This window comes from Schistocerca americana, chromosome X (assembly GCF_021461395.2).
Source record: "Schistocerca americana isolate TAMUIC-IGC-003095 chromosome X, iqSchAmer2.1, whole genome shotgun sequence".
NCBI lineage: Eukaryota > Metazoa > Arthropoda > Insecta > Orthoptera > Acrididae > Schistocerca > Schistocerca americana.
Window position 1 is genome coordinate 937,706,108 of NC_060130.1, and position 14,518 is coordinate 937,720,625.

The 14,518-nt window shown below is 42.6% G+C and overlaps 1 protein-coding gene across 2 annotated transcripts in view; it reads right to left on the bottom strand.

The window, feature by feature from the left end:
• The window catches only part of LOC124555121 (protein-serine O-palmitoleoyltransferase porcupine), a 132,555-nt gene that overhangs the window by 11,569 nt on the left and 106,468 nt on the right, over window positions 1–14,518 (bottom strand). The window lies entirely within an intron of this gene.

Genomic DNA, 14,518 nt, shown 5'->3' on the forward strand with positions numbered 1-14,518 from the left:
ACTGAAAAGTGGACCACGTACATCTTTGTCCGTCTTAATAATATTAATACAGATGCTACCACTGGTGATCACTTACTTTAGGAGTAAATAAACATACAGTGATTCTTAAAGTATTCTAAATGACTATCACTACTGTTGTCCACCTGCTACACAAAAATGGAGAAAGATTAGACCTTAACAACTATAGATCAATCCCCTCATTTAAGTGACCTAAAAACATTCTTTGAGGTATTACTAACAAGAGTGGAGGGTCAACTAAAATCCTGCATAGGGGAGTATTGAGATGGATTCTGACAAACAAATACTGAATGTCAAAAATACTCTCACAAATAAAAATTTAAGAACTGCACCTCATATAGCAACCTTTGTAGAGTTCCAGAACTGCTATGATTTGGTAGACAGTTATTTCCTCTCCCAGAAACTAACTGGACTGAGCCTAGAAAATGAGACCTTGAACCTTGTGAAAGGAAAACTTACCAAAATGATGCCCAAAGTAGAATTCGGATGAGAACTGACACAGAACTTCAAAATCAGAGGATATGTTAGACAACAAGTTAGCCTATTCCCAGTTTTCTTCAAAAGCCTGCTGAAGGAAATTATTTGTGAATTACAGGTGAATGAAGATAGAGAACTGATAACAAAAGGCCAAGTTAGTAGTCAGTTCCTCAGCCTTTGTGTATGGTATCACAATCTGAGCATCCAGTGTACAAGAAGCTACCTACCAACTCTCCTCCATCAAGAAACTAGCAACTAAAATTAGGATGAAATTCTCATCAACAAGACAGAATTCATCATGAACATCAGAGACACGTTCAACACAATCCTATTCACAATATACACTCCTGGAAATGGAAAAAAGAACACATTGACACCGGTGTGTCAGACCCACCATACTTGCTCCGGACACTGCGAGAGGGCTGTACAAGCAATGATCACACGCACGGCACAGCGGACACACCAGGAACCGCGGTGTTGGCCGTCGAATGGCGCTAGCTGCGCAGCATTTGTGCACCACCGCCGTCAGTGTCAGCCAGTTTGCCGTGGCATACGGAGCTCCATCGCAGTCTTTAACACAGGTAGCATGCCGCGACAGTGTGGACGTGAACCGGATGTGCAGTTGACGGACTTTGAGTTAGCGCGTATAGTGGGCATGCGGGAGGCCGAGTGGACGTACCGCCGAATTGCTCAACACGTGAGGCGTGAGGTCTCCACAGTACATCGATGTTGTCGCCAGTGGTCGGCGGAAGGTGCACGTGCCCGTCGACCTGGGACCGGACCGCAGCGACGCACGGATGCACGCCAAGACCGTAGGATCCTACGCAGTGCCGTAGGGGACCGCACCGCCACTTCCCAGCAAATTAGGGACACTGGTGCTCCTGGGGTATCGGCGAGGACCATTCGCAACCGTCTCCATGAAGCTGGGCTACGGTCCCGCACACCGTTAGGCCGTCTTCCGCTCACGCCCCAACATCGTGCAGCCCGCCTCCAGTGGTGTCGCGACAGGCGTGAATGGAGGGACGAATGGAGACGTGTCGTCTTCAGCGATGAGAGTCGCTTCTGCCTTGGTGCCAATGATGGTCGTATGCGTGTTTGGAGCCGTGCAGGTGAGCGCCACAATCAGGACTGCATACGACCGAGGCACACAGGGCCAACACCCGGCATCATGGTGTGGGGAGCGATCTCCTACACTGGCCGTACACCACTGGTGATCGTCGAGGGGACACTGAATAGTGCACGGTACATCCAAACCGTCATCGAACCCATCGTTCTACCATTCCTAGACCGGCAAGGGAACTTGCTGTTCCAACAGGACAATGCACGTCCGCATGTATCCCGTGCCACCCAACGTGCTCTAGAAGGTGTAAGTCAACTACCCTGGCCAGCAAGATCTCCGGATCTGTCCCCCATTGAGCATGTTTGGGACTGGATGAAGCGTCGTCTCACGCGGTCTGCACGTCCAGCACGAACGCTGGTCCAACTGAGGCGCCAGGTGGAAATGGCATGGCAAGCCGTTCCACAGGACTACATCCAGCATCTCTACGATCGTCTCCATGGGAGAATAGCAGCCTGCATTGCTGCGAAAGGTGGCTATACACTGTACTAGTGCCGACATTGTGCATGCTCTGTTGCCTGTCTCTATGTGCCTGTGGTTCTGTCAGTGTGATCATGTGATGTATCTGACCCCAGGAATGTGTCAATAAAGTTTCCCCTTCCTGGGACAATGAATTCACGGTGTTCTTATTTCAATTTCCAGGAGTGTATACGAAGGACATTCAGTAATTAAAGAGAAAAATTGATATACAAATGAAATAGTTTGTAGTAGTAGTTTTCTACTTTCATAACTTTAGGTTAGCATCACTGGCATCAGTTGAGAACAGCTGACAGATAAAAATTGTTTTATTTATGACCTCAATATTTTAATAATGGCATGTTCACTTGAAGTCTGCACATTAGTTGAGAACCATTCAGTGATCTGATTTTTTGCTTCTCGCAGGTAAAAAACTGGCTAAAATCTTTTCTCAAATGATTTTAGAGTATGGCGAAAGTTGTATGAACTGTGGAAAATTTTATAAGTGAGTGGAACAGTTGAAAAACGATTCAACCTCAGTGGCTGATGAACAGTGTCCTGGCTGGCTGGTTGAAGTGTCAACTCCTTCGTTTGAAATCCACACTGATGACATTATTCATAAAGACTGATGTGTTACAGTTGAACATATAGCAAAAACAATTGCAGTAAGTGTTGGCACAGTTTATAATGTTATCAGTAACAAGCTCAATAAGAGCAAAACAAGTGCAATGTAGGTGCCAAAAAGAGTTCACACAACAACACAAGGAAACAAGTCTCAAAGTGTGTACAGACTCGAAAGAATGCCATGAAACGTAAGTTGATCATTTTCTAAACAGAATATGAATGTGTCATGAAACTTGGATTTACCATTTTGGAACCAGATGCCAAAAGACAAAGCATGGAATGGAAGCATACAAGGTCATCCTGCCAAAAGAAATTCAGAATGCAGGCATCAGCTGGAAAGTGATATTGACCATATTTTGGGATGCGCAAAGGTGTTGTCTTTTGTGATTATTTGGGAGACCAGCATACGATATACAGTACCTACTACTCAGACATGCTGATGGAGAAAGTAAAACCAGCAATTAGAGAATTAGTGTAATTTCAGGAGACTAATTCTTCCAAATACCTTAGAGAGCCGATAACATGAAAAATCAGTGAGGGTCTAGCCATGATCAGTAGGTGTGGTCTTCAGTCCGAAGACTGGTTTCAATGCAGCTTTCCATGCTGCTCTATCCTGAGTGAGCCTCTTCATCTCTGAATAACTGCTGCAACCTACATCTTTCTGAATCTGCTTACTGTATTCATATCTTGGTCTCCCTCTATGATATTTAACCCCCACACTTCCTTAAATACTAAATTGGCCATACCTTGATGTCTCAGAATGTGTCCCATCTTTTGGTAAAGTTGTGCCACAAATCTCTTTTCTCCCCAATTATATTCAGTACATCCTCATTAGTTACATGACTGACCCATCTAATCTTCAGCAGTCTTCTGTAGCACCACATTTCAAAAACTTCTATTCTCTTTTTATCTAATTTGTTTACTGTCCATGTTTCACTTCAATACATGGTTACACTCCACACAAATACCTTCAGAAACGACTTCCTAATACTTGTATCTATATTTGATGTTAACACATTTCTCTTCTTCCGGAATGCTTTTCCTGCCATTCCCAGTCTACATTTTACTTCCTTTCTACTTTGGCGATCATCAGTTATTTTGCTGTGCTGTGCACTACTTTAAGTGTATTTTCTTTTTTTTCTGTTTTTGTTTTGGGATCCAAAAACAGCGGAGGTAATACATGCCCATGTCAGACCCTTAGAACACTAATACAAAAAGGGAGATAAAAATGACTACACATTAAGCCCAATCGATGGGAGGAAAGAGAGCTAAGAAAAAGGACTTCATCTTGGAGAAAGGTCAATAAAATACGTCACAGAGACAATGGAGGTTCTGGACGAAAGATTAAACATCCTTCACAATATTGCTACGATGGATAAAGAGTAACGGTCGATAACTCAGACAACATACAGACACCAGAATGTAAGTGGTTAAAGAAAAAGAGCATTTGGTCAGGAAATGGCGAACTGTCAAAGGTTGATGACAATGAGCACAAAGTGATGGAAGATCACCACTTAACAAATGGCAATGGCTAAAATGAAAGTGACCAATATGCAACAAGCTAAAATGGTCTCCTGGCAACAAGAGGGCCGAGAGGAGGTCAGCCAAGTTGCTGGGAGAGCTTGTTCCCATGAAGGGAAGACCAGTGGTGATGCTGAAGTGACACCATATGCTGACAGATGGCAATATGGAGATTATCAGAAGGATTGGAAGAACTAGCAGGCCAATGTAGGTGTGGTGCAGCCTTGGCAGCAGCCTCGTTTCCCGCCAGACCGTAACCAGGAACTCACATAAACATCACAGAGTGGCAGTTTTCCTGGACCTGTTGCACTAAGGAATGGACTGTGTACAGCACACAGACACTCTGAAGGGCACAGAGTTAGAACATATGACATAATTGAAAAGCAGGATGTACTGCATGGCCTGACACAGGGCAAAGAGCTCTGCTGTAAATACTGAGCAGCGTTCTGGAAGCTGATACTGACAATCGTTGTTGCCAATTACGAAGGTGCACCCAACGCCACGGTCAGTCCGAGAGCCTTTAATGTGCACAAAGGTTCCATCACCTAATTCTGTGTGCAGGTTGAGAAACTTAAAGCAATAGATCAAATCTGCAGTAGTTTCTTTAGGAAGCAAATTAAGTCCAAGGTGAACACGGGATGCCACACGAAGCCAAGGTGGTGAAGGGTTCACACCTATTGGGAAAGTGACAGGTATCGCGAAGTTAAGCTGCCAGAGTAGAGGGACGCGCCCCATTCTGGCGGTCAAATGAGTCATCGAAGAAGGATGCATAGGATGGGTGTCTGGGTATGGCAGACAACCGGCATGTGTAGCTGCTGGTATGACAGTGATAATTTGGCAGCTTCTGCATAGAGACTCTCAACTGGGCTAGTGTAAAAGGTGCCAGTGGCCACACAGATTCCATGATGGTGGATTGTATTTGTACAGTGTATGATGGACGGACACACTGATGCATAAATTAAACACCTATAGTCTAGTTTCCAATCGACAAGGGATCAGTACAAACAGAAGGAGGGTGGTCCGATCCACTCCCCAGGAAGCAATGGTTAGGACGCGTAGGACACTGAGGGACCAGGTGTAGCGAGCGGCCAGTGAAGAAACATGGGAGGACCAAGAAAGTTTTCTATCATGCATGAGCCCCAGGAATTTCATAGTTTCAGTGAGCGGAAGAGCAACAGGCCAATGATGTAAAGACGGTGGGAGACACCAATTGCGCCACCTGAAATTCATACAAACAGTTTTTTCAGTGAAAAGCGAAAACTGTTGTTGATGCTCCACAAGTAAAGATAACAGAGACATCGCTTAAGATGCCACTCGAGGAGGCAAGTCTGTGGAGAACTGCAATAGATCACACAATCGTCAACAGATAGGGAGCTAGAGATGCCTGGTGGGAGACAGGCCTCAATAGGGTTAATGGCCATAGCAAAGAGGACAATGCCCAGGACAGAACCCTAAGGTAAACCATCTTTCTATATAAAGCTGTCCGACAAGGCAGAACCCACACAGATTTAAAAATTCGTGAAGCAAACGGATCAGGTGGCCTCGGAAGCCCTACATGTATGAGGATACCATTCCTCCAGAATGGTGTTGTTGGCTTTCTCCAAGCCAAAAGACACAGCCACAGTCTGGTATTTCTGCAGAAAATCGTTCATGACATGGATTGACACAGTGATGAGATCGTCAACTGCAGAACAGTGTGCTCGGGACCCGCACTGTGCAGTGGTTAGTAAATTGCGAGACTTGAACCACCATACCATTTGGGCATTAATCATACGTTCCATCACCCTGCAAACACAGCTGGTAAGGGAAATGGGGTGGTAGCAATAAGGAAGGTGTTTGTCCCTATCGCGCTCAGGTATGGGTCTGACAGTGGCTTCATCTCAGCATCTGGAAAACGTGCCTTCTGTCCACATGCAACTGCATGAAGGAGAAAGTGCTTGCCCACAAGAGAAAGGTGCTGCAACATCTGAATGTGAACCTCATCCGGCCCTTGGTCGGAAGATGGGGATGAAGTGAGAGTGTGATCTAGCTCCCTCCAGTACAGGCGGCATTGTAGCATTCATGATTCTGAGAGGAGAAGGGTATCATACGAGCCTCCTCCACTTGTTTCTGATGGAAGAAAGCAGGGTGATAGTGGATAGAGATCAAAATCTCCAAAAAATAGCACCCTAAGGTGTTGGAGATAGCAATGGGCCCTTCAATGACGTCATTTGCTACAGTTAGATCAGAAATTGGCCCACACAATGGAAGGAGGAGTGGAACTACTAAAAGAACTGGTAAATGAAATACAGCTAGCTTTTTTGCTGTCCCAAACAATGCAATGACATTGTGCACACAACTTTTTATAACGAATACAGTTCGTCATCACAGAATGATGGTTAAAAATGCAGAGAGCATGTCTCTGCAGAGAGCATGTGTCTGCATGTGAATGGCATTGCAGCATGCCTCAGTCCACCAAGGGAGAGGGACATGGCGTGGTAAAGGCGAAGTGTGAGGAATGGAATGTTCTGTGGCAGTAAGGATAATGTTCATAAGGTGTTCTACCTGGTCATCACAACTGGGGAAATGTTGTTCAGTGAAGATCGTCAGGGAGGAGTAAAGCCTCCAGTCAGCCTTAGAAAGCTTCCAGGTGGGTTTACACGTAGGTGGGGTAGGAATCAGCAAACAGATAGTGTACAGGAAATGGTCACTTGAGTATCTGTCAGAGAGAATGGACCACTTGAGATGATGTGCAAGCTGGGCAGTGCAGAATGAGAGGTCAAAATCGCAACAGATGTGTATGGACTCTGAAAGAAATGCGGGTGCTCCAGTGTTACGGCAGATGAGATTGTGTTGATTGAGAAGGTCAGCCAAGAGGGCACCTGAAACAGCTTGCTGGCGGCGGCGGGGGGGGGGGGGGGGGGGGGGAAGGTCAAAGTGGACTGGAAAGAAATGTGAGAGGTTGAAGCAGTCACGAAGATGCAATTTGGTTTCCTGGAGGCAGAAAACAAGTGAACGCTTCGAGTCCAAGAGCGGCCTTAATTCCTCCTTGTTGGATCTAATGCCGTGAATTTCCATTGGAGGAGAGTCATGACAGTGAAAGGGGAGGAGAGTCATGACAGTGAAAGGGGAGGAGGAGTCATGACAGTGAAAGGGGAGGAGGGAAAAAATGAAGGCTTGTCACCTCAGCAGCTGCCGAGTGCTAGCGTTTGAAGACTCACTGCTACAGAGCGCAGGTAAGGGTATTATGTGGCGGCACCATTGAAGAGGATTGCCGAATCGGCAAAGGAGAAGACCATTTGCCTTTGATTTCTTATAGCGTATCTGGTTGGCAGTGGAAGACTCAGATGTTTGTAGGCTGGGGGGATGTAAAAAGTCTTTGTGGGAGTATTCTTTCTGTCCTTTCCAGCTGGCCGGTTGAGTACCAGGTGATTTCGCCACTGGAAGCGAAGGTGTGGTGGCTTACTGCACAGGTGGATGATGATGATGATGATGATGATGATGATGAGACGGGGATGCTACTGTGACACTGGGTGATTTTACAACTGCGGTGCTGAATTTGAGGTCGCAAGTCTGTGTTGTTGTGTCCTTCATGGAGCAAGGTGTAGAAGTGCCAGATGCTAAAATGGAGGGCTTTCGACTAGCCAATAATTTGTGAGCAACAGGGTAAGGCACTTTTTCCTTCACCCGGAACTCCCGGATGGCCTGCTCATCAAGATACACAGGACAGTCTCGGGATGAGGCTGCATGGTCACCAATGCAATTGTTACAGCAAGGAGGAGGAAGGGACAATAGCCTTCATGAGCATCCCTACCACAAGTGACACATTTGCTCATGTTTTGACAGAACATTCGAGTAGGGTTGTAACATTGACACAGGTAGCAGCGCATCGGGTTTGGAATGCATTGTCACATCATAATGACTTCATAGACTGCTTTGATCTTTAATGGAAACACTATCCTATCAAACATGAGGAAAAGTGTGTGTGTATGTAGGCACTAAGGTTACATCAACCTTTTTTTATTACCTGATGGACTGCAGTGTCACCTTCATCAGAGAGGTAAGTTTGGATTTCTTCCTTGGCCAGACCATCGAGCAGCCTAGTGTAAATGACACCACATGAATAATTCAGCATTCAATGTGCCTCAACATGAACAGCAGCGAAGCTGCAAGCAGTTGTTGGGGTTGAGAATCACAATTCATCTCCAAAAGCAACGTGCCGTTACGTAAACGAGATCGGGATTTCACAAGGCTGGCAACTGCATCAACACTTTTCTGAATTACAAACGGATTAACTGTAGCAAAAGACTGACCTCCCTCAGTATGTGATACCATGAGGAACTGGGGTGCAGCTGGGAGAGTCTTGGAATCTTTAGTCTCATTCCCTTTACGTAGACGTAGACTGAAATAGTGATTGGCTTAATTCAAGAAAAACTCCCATGATTACCAGTGTCTCCAATGGCATGCTCCTTCCAGTTGGGGGCCCCCTCAGGGCAGGGTTCACCCGCCTTAGGTGATTACTCACACCTCAGGTGACACCTCCTGAATTCCTGCAAGAGGGGGGACTGATGACCATAGATGTTAAGTCCCATAGTGCTCAGAGCCATTTGAACCTGAAGAGGGACCAACTGGCAATTTGAGTACGTAACAGCTCAGGCAATCACCTCTCCCTGGACCAGGGAGTACAGGTGAACCCTACCTGTTGACCCGGGTCTGGAAATTACGTATTACCCAGGGACCTTTTACATAGCAGGCACATGGGCTGGCCTTCAGGTGCACACAGGGAGGAAGAAGAAACAAAGAGGAACCTCAAACATCAAAGCAGAGGAACGATAGGAGATGGAGAATGAAGAAAGAAAGAAAGAAAGGCTGGGGTCCCATGGTAGTAAAGCATGAACTCACCACAGTGTGTCGAGCCCCTTGGGAGGGGGGGGGGGGGGGTATTTCCAAAACACTTTCCATTCTGTTCAACTACTCTTCGAAGTCCTTTGCCGTCTGTGACAGAATTACAATGTCATCAGCAAACTTCAAAGTTTTTATTTCTTTTCCCTGAATTTTATTTCCTACTCCAAATTTTTCTTTGATTTCCGTTACTGCTTGTTCAATGTACAGATTAAATAACATGGGGAAAAGTTACAATCCTTTCTCGTACCCTGCTAAGCCACTGCTTCTCTTTCGTGCCCCTTGACTCTTAACTGCCATCTGGTTTCTGTATAAGATGTAAATAACCATTTACTAATTTGTAGTTTACTTCTGCTACCTTCATAGTTTTAAAGAATTTATTCTATTCGACACTGTCAAAGGCTTTCTCAAAGGCTACAAATGTAGGTTTGCCTTTCCTTAACCTATCTTTTGAGATATGTTGTAGGGTCAGTATTGTCTCGCATGTTCCAACATTTCTCCGGAATCCACACTGATCTTCCCTGAGGTCTGTTTCTACCAGTTTTCCCATTCTTCTGTAAAGAATTTGTGTTAGTATCTTGCAACCATGGTTGCAAGGTAAAGCCCTTTACAGGATCTGAATTCCTTCCCATCAAGCTAAAGCCCCAATGATGATGACCAAAAAGCCTCAGTTATGTGAAATAACTGATATACATCTATGTAATAGCAATAATGAAAAACTGTTACATTATAATGAGCAATTGGTGTACATACAATGTTTTAAGCAAGAGTTAAAACAAACTTAGTGATATTTACTGTGTGGAGACAGAAACATTCTAGAAAGAAAGCACATCCCCTCCATTTCTTGGGAACACAAGTATCACCTAAGAAACCTGAAGGTTGCTGCCCAAAGCATGTCAAGCCTTTTTTTAAGCTGTTTTAAAATACTTTATTGGTGAAACAAACCCCTCTGCAGCATTTTTGTCATTACTAGACTCTTCTTCAACCTGTGCTGTTTTAGCTTTTATGTAACGTCTTCTTGTTCTTTTGCACAAATTATACAGTTCCTCACTGAATCCAAACATGGAAGTCTATCTGAGTAACATCCTCAAGTTGCCAAATCTCAAAGAGAATTTTCTGCAGCAGTCATGTCCACAGTTCTATCACCACCTTCAGAGTTTAGCAAGTGACACAACAGCTTGCACAACTGCACATAATATTGTGCCAGGATTCAAGAATATATACACAAATTAATTACAGAATATATACCATAAAACATTCTTTATTTGTGTTGGCATCATTATGGCTTCATACACCATTGAAATTTTTCTTAAAATGACAATATCCATACATGAAATAGTTAAAAACACCTTCACATCGTTTGTGACCAGTGTAATTGAATGAGGTCACAAAACTGAAAATATACATTAACACAGAGAAGAGGCAATGAAAACAAAAGAACAATATTTGCATAAGGAACTATTCACTAAAACGACTAAATGTAAAAGGTATCGTCTTACCAAAGATGTTATACTGCTAAAACTTAGTAGCTGACACACTTAGTATTTACTTCATCTCATAACAGAGATCATATATATATATATATATATATATATATATATATATATATATATATATATATATATATATAAGAAAAAGCAACCTTCAGCATATACATAGTATACACATGTACGGCCAGTACTGTAGCAAACTGGGACCAATGGCCACTAGATTTTGACACAATGCTTTAGGTGAAGACCTCTAGAAGACTTTAGCAGCTGGTTATATAACTTACATAAAATAAATAACAGTTTGAGGAACAAAACAGAAATGTATTTAAAATTGAATAGTTGACATCAATACAGCTTGTCTTATAGTTAAACCAACAGGACTTTCATGATGACAACAACTAGCATAATAAGAATCTGCTGATGCTATATAAACCAAGCAATGTAGTTTTATTTAATTGTTTATCATATTGATACTTCACAATGGATTGATTGTGATGGTAACAGGTAATAACAACAGATTATACAACTATTACACTGAAAAGTACGTAAAATGTGTAACAGTGTATGTGATGAAAGAACAGCATTTTTAACACAGTATGCTACATGTTTTCATAATAAGCCTCACTCACAAACAACATTATGAATTATAATGGACGTTGAAACAATGTCAGGCAATTTTTATGTTTTAGTGATGGTTCTAGGTAATAACAATAAATTATTGGATTTATTAAAATGAAGAAGTACAAAATGTATCACAATATAGGTAAAATAAAGAGATATTGTAAAAGAAAAAAATAACAAAAACTGCATTTAGCTCTGTGACTGGATACTTACCAACTGCATACATAAAACTACAACCCTTAGGATCGTGGGATTTATTGTAATCTTACCCATTTTATGTAACATTGCTCAACATCCACTAACAGAAATGTATGTATCAGTAACTAAGTTTGTGCCATACTCTATCACATGTTTGGCATCCCCACTCTTGCGAGAAAAACCTTACATAATGGAAATGTTTCTTATAATTTCTTTCACTGAGTACACATCTAATAAAATTAAAAATATTCTGAGATACTGGCCAAAGCCGACAATCCATTGTAAAATATCAGTATGATAAAGTATTACATACAATTACATAGCCTTGGTTTATATAACATCAGAAGATTCCTGTCATGCTAGTTATTATCATTAAAGTCCCGTTGGTTTCACTGCAAGACGAGGCTATACTGATGTCAACTGTTTAATCTATACCACTATACAGGGTGGTCCATTGACAGTGACCAGGGCAAATATCTCACGAAATAAGCACCAAATGAAAAAACTACAAAGAACGAAACTCGTCTAGCTTGAAGGGGGAAACCAGATGGCACTATGGTTGGCCCGCTAGATGTCGCTGCCATAGGTCAAACGGATATCAACTGTGTTTTTTTTAAAATAGGAACCCCCATTTTTTATTACATATTCGTGTAGTATGTAAAGAAATATGAATGTTTTATTTGGACCACTTTTTCGCTTTGTGATAGGTGGCGAGGTAATAGTCACAAACGTACAAGTGTGTGGTATCACGTAACATTCCCACCAGTGCAGACGGTATTTGCTTCGTGATACATTACCCGTGTTAAAATGGACCATTTACCAATAGCGGAAATGGTCGATATCGTGTTAATGTATGGCTATTGTGATCAAAATGCCCAACAGGCATGTGCTATGTATGCTGCTTGGTATCCTGGACGACATCATCCAAGTGTCCCAACCATTCGCCGGATAGTTAGATTATTTAAGGAAACAGGAAGTCTTCAGCCACATGCGAAATGTCAACCACGACCTGCAGCAAATGATGATGCCCAAGTAGGTATTTTAGCTGCTGTTGCGGCTAATCCGCACATCAGTAGCAGACAAATTGCGCGAGAATTGGGAATCTCAAAAATGTCAGTGTTGACAATGCTACATCAACATCGACTGCACCCATGCCATATTTCTATGCAGTAGGAATTGCATGGCGATGACTTTGAAGGTCGTGTACAGTTCTGCCACTAGGTACAAGGGAAATTACGGGACAACGACACATTTTTTGCACGCGTTTTATTTAGTGATGAAGCGTCATTCACCAACAGCGGTAATGTAAACTGGCATAATATGCACTATTGGGCAATGGAAAATCCACTATGGCTAGGACAAGTGGAACATCAGCGACCTTGGCGGGTTAATGTATGGTGTGGCATTATAGGAGGAAGGATAATTGGCCTCCATTTTATCGATGGCAATCTAAATGGTGCAATGTATGCTGATTTCCTTCGTAATGTTCTACCGATGTTACTACAAAATGTTTCACTGCACGACAGAATGGCGATGTACTTCCAACATGATGGATGTCGGGCACATAGCTTGCGTGCGGTTGAAGCGGTACTAAATAGCATATTTCATGACAGGTGGATTGGTCGTCGAAGCACCATACCATGGCCTGCACATTCACTGGATTTCTTTCTGTGGGGAAAGTTGAAGGATATTTGCTATTGTGATCCACCGACAATGCCTGACAACATGCGTCTGTGCATTGTCAATGCATATGCGAACATTACGGAAGGCAAACTACTCGCTGTTGAGAGGAATGTCTATACACGTACTGCCAAATGCATTGAGGTTGACGGACATCATTTTGAGCATTTATTGCATTAATGTGGTATTTACAGGTAATCACGCTGTAACAGCATGGGTTCTCAGAAATGATAAGTTCACAAAGGTACATGTATCACATTGGAACAACCAAAATAAAATGTTCAAACGTACCTACGTTCTGTATTTTAATTTAAAAAACCTACCTGTTACCAACTGTTCGTCTAAAATTGTGAGCCATATGTTTATGACTATTACAGCAACATCTATCACGAAGTGAAAAAAGTGGTCCAACTAAAACATTCATATTTCTTTACGTACTAAGTGAATATGTAATATAAAATGGGGGTTCCTATTTTTAAAAAATAAAACGTTTGACCTATGGCAGCGCCATCTTGAGGGCCAACCATAGCACCATCTGGTTCCCCCTTCAAGCTAGACAAGTTTTGTTCTTTGTACTTTTTTCGTTTGACGCTTATTTTGTGAGATATTTGGCCTGGTCACAATCAATCGACCACCGTGTATGTAAAGAAAATTTTTAGTTTAACACTGTTACCAAAAATCTCAAAAAGTTCTTCAAATTTTTATGACACACCCTAATAAACACTCAGATGGACATATGGTACATACACTCCTGGAAATTGAAATAAGAACACCGTGAATTCATTGCCCCAGGAAGGGGAAACTTTATTGACACATTCCTGGGGTCAGATACATCACATGATCACACTGTGCTATGTTTTAATACAGATTTCAGAAAAACAGCGTAACTTTATATCAGAAACTTGCCTATATACATTTGTTTATAGGCCTAATTCTCGTAACGTTTTTGGAGAATCAAAGTTAAAGTATCTCGTTTAATTGTCCTTTTTTCATTCCATCGAGTGAAATATATAATAAATAGCGTATACCTTCGTTGTTTTAATACAGATCTCAGAAAAACAGCGGAATTTTAAATCAGAAACTTGCTTATATACATTTGTGAATAGGCTTAATTCTTGTAACGTCTTTTTTGATTTTCGGTAATTTAATTGATTTATTCTAGCTAAAGTATTATTTTTGCCATGAGTGAGAAGTGCCTGACTTGCCGTAGAATTGTTAGCTCCGGGGTTTGGTGTGATGGATGCAGTAGTTTTTTTCACTGGGGGGACTGCAGTGGCGTGGGTGTTGGGAAAGTGGATCAGGCTCATCAGTGGTTATGCAGGATTTGCAGCAGAGATAGGAAGATAGTGGAACAGGAGGGGAAAATTGCTGCCCTTCAGGCTGAGCTAGATCAGGCTAGGGAAGATCTGGACAGGTTAAGGAGGGAGAAGGGCAA